At 37.2% G+C, this 7,388-nt stretch overlaps 1 long non-coding RNA gene across 1 annotated transcript; it reads left to right on the top strand.

The window, feature by feature from the left end:
* The first annotated feature begins 1,132 nt into the window (after positions 1-1,132).
* Positions 1,133-7,124, top strand: LOC124981981 (uncharacterized). The gene is made up of 3 exons (XR_007108150.1): positions 1,133-1,269; positions 3,623-3,815; positions 6,481-7,124. It is a non-coding gene; the product is annotated as an uncharacterized LOC124981981 (long non-coding RNA).
* The last annotated feature ends 264 nt before the right edge of the window (positions 7,125-7,388 follow it).

Here is a 7,388-nt window from a genome sequence, read left to right as displayed (position 1 = left end):
ATCATTGTATGTAATTATGCAGGTTGGACAACTCTATTAGGCCATCCTAGTTTTCCATTTTGTTTTCTTTCTTTCTTTCCTTTTTTTTTTTTTGGTACTGAGGGATGGAACCCTGAGGGATTTACCACTGAAGCTACACCCCCAGACCTTTATTAAATTTTAAAGTTTTTTTTTTCTATCCATCTATTTTTTTTGAGAATTTAATAAGATTTTATTTTATTTTATTTTTTTACTGTATACAAATGGGATACATGTTGTTTCTCTGTTTGTACATGGCGTAAAGGCATACCATTTGTGTAATCATAAATTTACATAGGGTAATGTTGTTTGATTCATTCTGTTATTTTTTTTCCTTCCCCTCCAGCCCTCCCACTCCTCTTTTCCCTCTATACAGTCCTCCCTTCCTCCATTCTAATTTTAAAGTTTTGAACAAGGGTTTCACTGAGTTGCCAAAGCTGGTTTCAAACTTGCAATCCTCCTACCTCAGCTTCCTTAGTCACTGGGATTACAGGCATGTGCCATTGAACCTGGCCTGTCCTGGTCTTTAGAGATGAATAGATATGAATTCTGGCCCTGCAAGTTATGAGCTGAGGAAACTTAAGCATGGTATATAACCTCATGAAGATTTATTTTTTATCTATAAAATGAAAATACTAAAACCTCCCTTTTAGAGTTATTGCAAGAATTAGAGAAAAAGTTCATAAAGTATCTAGCACAGCTCCTGGCCTTTGGCACAGGCTTAATAAATGTCAGATGCCATCTTAATTATTAGATAAAACTTTACTTTGGCATTCTTCCTTTCTGCTTTGCTCTCTGTATTGTGGTTCCACACCCACATCTCATATTTCCAGGCAGCATGCTATACTGTCCTCAGCAATTTTTGCTTGCTTATTTCTCTGCTATAAAAATTGCTTAATTTGGGTTTTGTTCCTTCAGATCTCAGTTATCTGATTTAGACATAGAACTTTAATTATCATTATTAATATTTTTTGTATTGGGAATTGAATCTAGGGACACTTTACCACTGAGTTATATCTGAAATATTTTTTTTTTTTATTTTGAGACAGGATCTAGCTAAGCTGCTGAAGCTGGCCTCAAACTTGCAGTTCTCTTGCCTCAGCCTCCTGAGTCACTGGGATTGCAGTCATGTGCCACAATACTGAAAGATAACTATATTTGTTGAAGGGGGTGTGGCAAGAAAAAGAATTCAGGGTTCAATCTCCAGTACTGAAAGAAAAAAAAAGTAATTCCAAGATTGCAATATATGCGGTGAGTTGGACCTTTCATTATTTTCAAATTACACAGTGTTGAGCTTCTGGACATTGAAATTACCCAAGATGTTTTCTCAAGTATACATTATCTATTCCCTGTATGTAGAGAGATCATAGTAGAACTACATTGTTCCCACTTCCTGAGAAAACTCTCACAAAAGTGTTTAAGTTATCAGAACTTATATACCTTGATAGCCTGATTTTTTTTTTTCTTTTCTTTCTTCCCCCATTTTGTATTGGGATTGAACCCAGGGGCACTTTAACTCTGAACTACATTCCCAGTCTTTTTTATTTTTCATTTTGTGGCAGGCAGGGTCTCACTAAATTGCTAAAGCTGTCTTCAAACTTTCGATCCTCCTGCTTCAGCCTCATGAGGCACTGGGATTATAAGTCTGTGCTACTGTGCCCAGTGGTAGGCTGCATTTTACAGAATATGTATGAAGTAGCAATTGAAATTAGTTTTAGAATCTGCTCTCTGATAGAAAAAACTTTGGGGTCACACACACTCTCTTTGGTGCTGAGATGGTGTCTGTGGGTGAATGCATTGGGATTCATATTTTAGGTGTGTTTAGTTTTAATTTCAGATCTCCAAGTTGTAATGTGCACTTCCTTAAGTGTTCCTTTGGTGTAGATGATTAGAAACTTTAAAGCCTTGTCAACGAATTACTTGTTCTTCTAAGAATAACCTTCAATCTTTGAGTTTTCACCAAATTCAGACTTAATCACTATGCAACCAAATATTCCATGCCATCTGTTAGCATTATTTACAAGGGAATGAGCATAATCACATATGTATTTGCAACAAAAAAATTAAACTTGAAAAAATTGTCTTAAGTCATGTAGCCATCCTTGAAGCTTCCAGCTAAACGACAAATTTCATATAGGAAGTTCAGTGATTTTTGTTGCATTTGGGGAGATTAATGCAAGACTACATATCACTAGCACTTCAGCTTGATGCTAAAATTAAAGAGAAAAGTTCTAGAGATGAAACATTTTTGCTATTATCTAAGTCTTCCTGCAGGATTTGAGGAACAGGGATGTAAACAGAGAAATGTGTGGAATAAATTTCTGAGGAGAAGCACTCTGGAGAATAACTGAATGATTATAAGACAGTTTTAATGTTAATATCTGACAATTACTATTCAACCACATCCTCTTTTGGGGAACCTAAGACTGACTGGCAATGGTTACAGAAGTGAATATTTATAGGAGTAAACTCAGGTCAACCACAGCAGTCCCTCTTCCAGAAGATGTCTTGATGAGATTTGATTTTCTATCTTTCTAATATATTTCAAATCTTTCTCTCTAGCACCCCTGCTACTAAGTCCAAATTGCCACCATCTCCCACTTGGACTACTGCAATGACTTCCAATCTTGTCTGTCCACTTGTGTATTTTCCCGAAAAATCACATGATAGCCAGAGTCATGTCCTAAAAACAGAAATCCAATCATGACACTTTCCTTCACAGAACCCCTCCACGGTTTCCCACTGACCTGAGAGGGACATTGAAACTTCTTCCCATGTCCTGCAAGACTGGATTTCCTGGCTTCTGAAGACCTTTCTGCCTTGATGGTGCTTCTTCCTTACTGAGTATTGCTGAGCCCCTTGGGGTGCTTCATCCCTGAATTTCCTGAACACTTTCCTGCCCAGCTGCTATTCTCTACTGTCTCCCACTTAGGCAAGGCATTTTCCTCATTGCAGTTTAAAGATGAGCTTCTCAAGGTGGCCTTTCCTGATTACCCCATCTAACGTAGGTTCCCCTTCCTTGGGTGTTCTCTGTCACAGCACCCATCTCCGTCTCAGCCTTTATTTGTGATTATACACTGATTGTATATTGTGTATCTCATCCACCAGAATGTAAGCTCCTTAAAATGCAAAGGTCGTGCTTATTTTATTCACCACTTATTGTCCAACATTCAGAACATGCCAAGATATAGTAAGTTCTCAACAAATAGTGGTTGAATGAGTGGAATAAACAATGGTTACCCTAACAAACATCTATCAGACCTTTACTATGTAGTAGGTACTCAGCCTATCTTGATATCAACATTTCATCTTCATAAGAATTCTATGAGGTGGATACTAACATCCTTGGTTTACAGATGGAGGACTGCAGGTAGAGAGTTTATCTTGTTCAAAATTTAACAGCTAATAGATGACAGAGCCAGGATTCAAAAACTTTGTTCAAACTTATGGTTTATGCTATTAACCATTGTCATCTAATTATTTATCCTGCAATCATTTATTAAGGACATAAAGTGAATAAAACTACTGGAAATAAGGAGCAGCAGTAGTAATAGTACTTTTTTTCAAATTTATAAGCTATTTCTCATTTGAAACATATTTACAGATTAAATGACTTGATGATATTTGCAAAGCAACCTGAAATCAAGCACTGACTGCAACAACTCACCATGCAGAGAGATTTCAGAGTAAAGACTCAGTTGGAGTGCAGACTGACTGATGGGAGAAGGCTCTGCCATGGAGAAATTGATGGACATGCTTGGGAGAAGCCTCTGACAGCTTGCTCTGCTGCTGAACAGGTGACAGTGGCACATCTTAATGTATGACGAGGCTGCTTCTGGTGTGATAGGAGCAGGGCTAAAATCAGATTTTCAATCTACTGTTAAAGAAACTAATGGTAATGTTTACCTTATAAATGTTTGTAGCCTCTGTGGAGAAAATGTCCTTTCAAGCTATTTAAAAACATTCCATAGATCTGCGTTGTTATGGCAATGAAATGGAGCAGCTGTAGAATAAGATTTGTGAAGAGAAAACAAAATCCAGGTCTTGGAGCTTATAGCCTGTCTTATCAGTCTGATTTATTTCTCTTTGAAAACATGGAGGGGTTCTTGGGGAGCTAGAAAATGCGGAACCATTGAGAAGTTGCTCTGGCCTTTAGATATCCATGGAGAAGAATATCCTAGCTCACAATCAAATTAAAGCATGAATATTCCTTCTAAATTTATCAGCATTAAAGAGGAAACTTCAGAGGTATTCTTTTAAATAAGAAACACGAACTAATTGAACAGTAGAAAGTTTTATTTGAGTGAAAAGTCAAGGCACTAATATACTTTTTCAGGCTGGAGACATAGCTCAATGGTATAGCACTTGCCTGGCATGTGGGTTTGATCCCCAATATCCCATTCTCCCCTCTCCCTTTCTCTCCTTTCTCTCTCTCTCTTTCTCTCTCTCTCTCTCTCACACACACACCCACACCCCAAAAGAAAACAACCCCCCAACTTTTCCTTGTATCTCTAAAAAAATCGCAGAAAAAAAATTATTATTATTTATGTTGCTCATTTATGTTCTTCTAAAATAAAATGAATTTTTCTTTTTTAACAGTTAGGCCAAGAAATGCTTTGCACAAAAGCATATTTCAATTAAGCTTAATACCTCCATTTAGGTGTTTATTTGTAGGCATAAATAGGACATTTTAGACACTGATTGGACTGATTAATGGTGCTCATCAGAAAGAACCAAGGGATCATAATCAAACACAAAAGCTACATGGTCTATTGGTTTTATGTTGTATAAATTATGCAGGAGTCTGGCATATCTATTTTGTGGGAAAATTACAGTGCTCTTTCCTCCATGCATTGTCTACATAAAGAATATTATGTGTGTGAATATGAATATGAATCTACAGTCCCCCATGTCCTTTTTTATAAGCAAAATTTCAAAGAAAGATTCAATGGTCTTAACTTGAGGATACAGGAGAGTTTACTTCTGCTGCCTTTGGTGTTTTATACTACTGCCCCCTTCAAAATAGACAATGAACATAAGAATTAATCTAAATACTGTTTCTTTAAACACTTTTTTTTAGTTGTAGGTGGACACAATACCTTTATTTTATTTATTTATATTGGTGCTGAGGATCTAACCCACATGTGCTAGGTGAGCACTCCACTGCTGAGCCACAACCTCAGCACCCCAACACTGTTATTTTTTGAGGCAATTGTTTCTGGCCTTGTGGACCTCACAGAATATAAAGAGACATCCTGAACTTGGGTGAAAAAAATCTACTTCTGAGGTGCAATAGAGTGGCTACCTTTTGCTTTTTCTAGGTAAGGATATGGAAAATAAAATCAGCTATTATTACTGTTATTTCATAAGAAAACTATTATTTGCTGTAAGGGTGTAAGAAGAAAATTCAAAATCAAATATGCATCTTTCATAACAACTCTCTACATTATGCTTATTTTTCTTATCTCACCTCCAAACATGAAGACTTACTATTCATTGTATGGCACTAACCTGTGGGCAGCCTTTAGAAACTATTGCTTCATGGGTCATTAACCTTTACTTACAAGGTAGTATTTACATGTCATTGGTGGTTGGTAACACTCGGGCCATACCACTGCATGCCTACCCTCTCAGGATATGAGTTCTGTGTTAGTAATTAATAAAATCATGAAGGTTGTTTCTTGGTCTTCTTTAGATGACTCTCCCACCTGCTGGCTGGATCCTCCAGTTTCCTAATGCCTACTATTATACCATTGGGGAATGGCAGTCAAATGACCAATTCCAAAGTCAGAAAGGACTATCTAGGGAGGTATAGATACAATCTGCCTCCTATTTTTAGTTTTCTGTTTTAAAATATAAAAAGTCATGGCTGACCCACAGAAGGTCACTTCCTAATTACAAGTCTTTTGGGAAAAAGGGCAATCATTTCTGTATTTATGATAAGCTACATACCTAGCAAGAGTCACAAACACCCCCCAAATTTAGTTAGTTCAATGCAAAAGAGTTTGTTTCTTGCTGTTGCGTTCACCATGACAGGAGGGAGACTTTACTCACTGTAGTTCCTTAGTGACACGCTTGACATGTACCTGGACAGTGACCTCAGCAGAGGGAAGAGAATGTGGCAAATCATGCATTGGTCTTTAGAACTTCAGTCGGAAATGATAAATGCCACTTACTTTCACATTTCATTGGCCAAAGCAAGTTAGAGTTACATGTAACTTCGAAAAGGGTGAGAAGATTCAATCTTACATATTTTCAGAAGGGTGAGACCTAAATATATTTGGTGAACAGCACTGATTTGGGTTGAATTGGGTCCTCCCAAATGTATATGTTGAAGTCTTAACCCTGTACCCTAGAAAGTGACCTTCTTTGGAAGTTGAACTGTTGCAGATGTAATTAGTTAAGATGAGGTCTTGCTGAATTGGGTGGACCTCTAATCCAATATGACTGGTGTCTTTATAGAAAGGAAGAATTTGGACACAGGAAGAACACCATGTGATCAGAGATCAGAGTGATATAGAAAAGGCCACGAGATACCAAAGACTGCCCAGCAAGCCATCAGAACCGAGAAGAGAAGCATGGAACAAATTCTCCTTCACAGTTCTCAAAAGGAAGCAGCCCTGCTAACACCTTGAGTTTGAACTTGTAGCCTCCAGAACTGTGGGACAATAAATTTTCTGGTACTTTGTTATGGCAGCCCCAGCAAACTAATGTCCAACATAATCTCTAACATCTATTTTCCTTTTAAAATACTCACTTCCTCTTTTGAGTTTTCTTTTCTGTTCTCCTCCTGCACATATTGTACACCTGAGCATAAATATTAGAGTTGACCTGTTTTTCCAACTCAAGACTTTGAAGTTGTTTGTGAATCTTATTTTATTTTGTTTTATTTTGTGTGTCTAGATGCCTCTTGCATTCTATTATTTTTCTCTTTTCTGGTCTAAGATCTGTCTCCTTGTGCATTGCAGAATGATAGATTTCTACTTCACTTCTTTGTCCCAAGTCATTCCCTGCTGCTTTTTATTTTTACATATGGTTTTCAGAATAACCTTCTCCACATGTTCATCTCCATGTATCACAGCTACTTGGTGCTGACATGTGCTACTGTTTCCTATGCTAGTTTTCACATTTCAGGGCTTATTGCATTGTACACTTCCTCCTAACCTCTTTCTCAATTTTTATTACAATTAAGTGTAGCTTGTAGCAGAATATACCTGATGGTTGACTACTAGTGTGCTCTTCGTGTATTTTTGTCCAACATTTTCTTATACATCCAACATTTCTAATAATTCTTGATTTTCTCTAGTGATTATCTCAAAACTCATCTCCTCAGGGACGCTTAATGGAGAACATCATCCATACTACTTCTG

The sequence above is a fragment of the Sciurus carolinensis genome, chromosome 4, assembly GCF_902686445.1.
Source record: "Sciurus carolinensis chromosome 4, mSciCar1.2, whole genome shotgun sequence".
Lineage (NCBI taxonomy): Eukaryota > Metazoa > Chordata > Mammalia > Rodentia > Sciuridae > Sciurus > Sciurus carolinensis.
The sequence above is the reverse complement of the archived record's forward strand: the minus strand, read 5'-3'. Positions and strand labels throughout refer to the sequence as shown.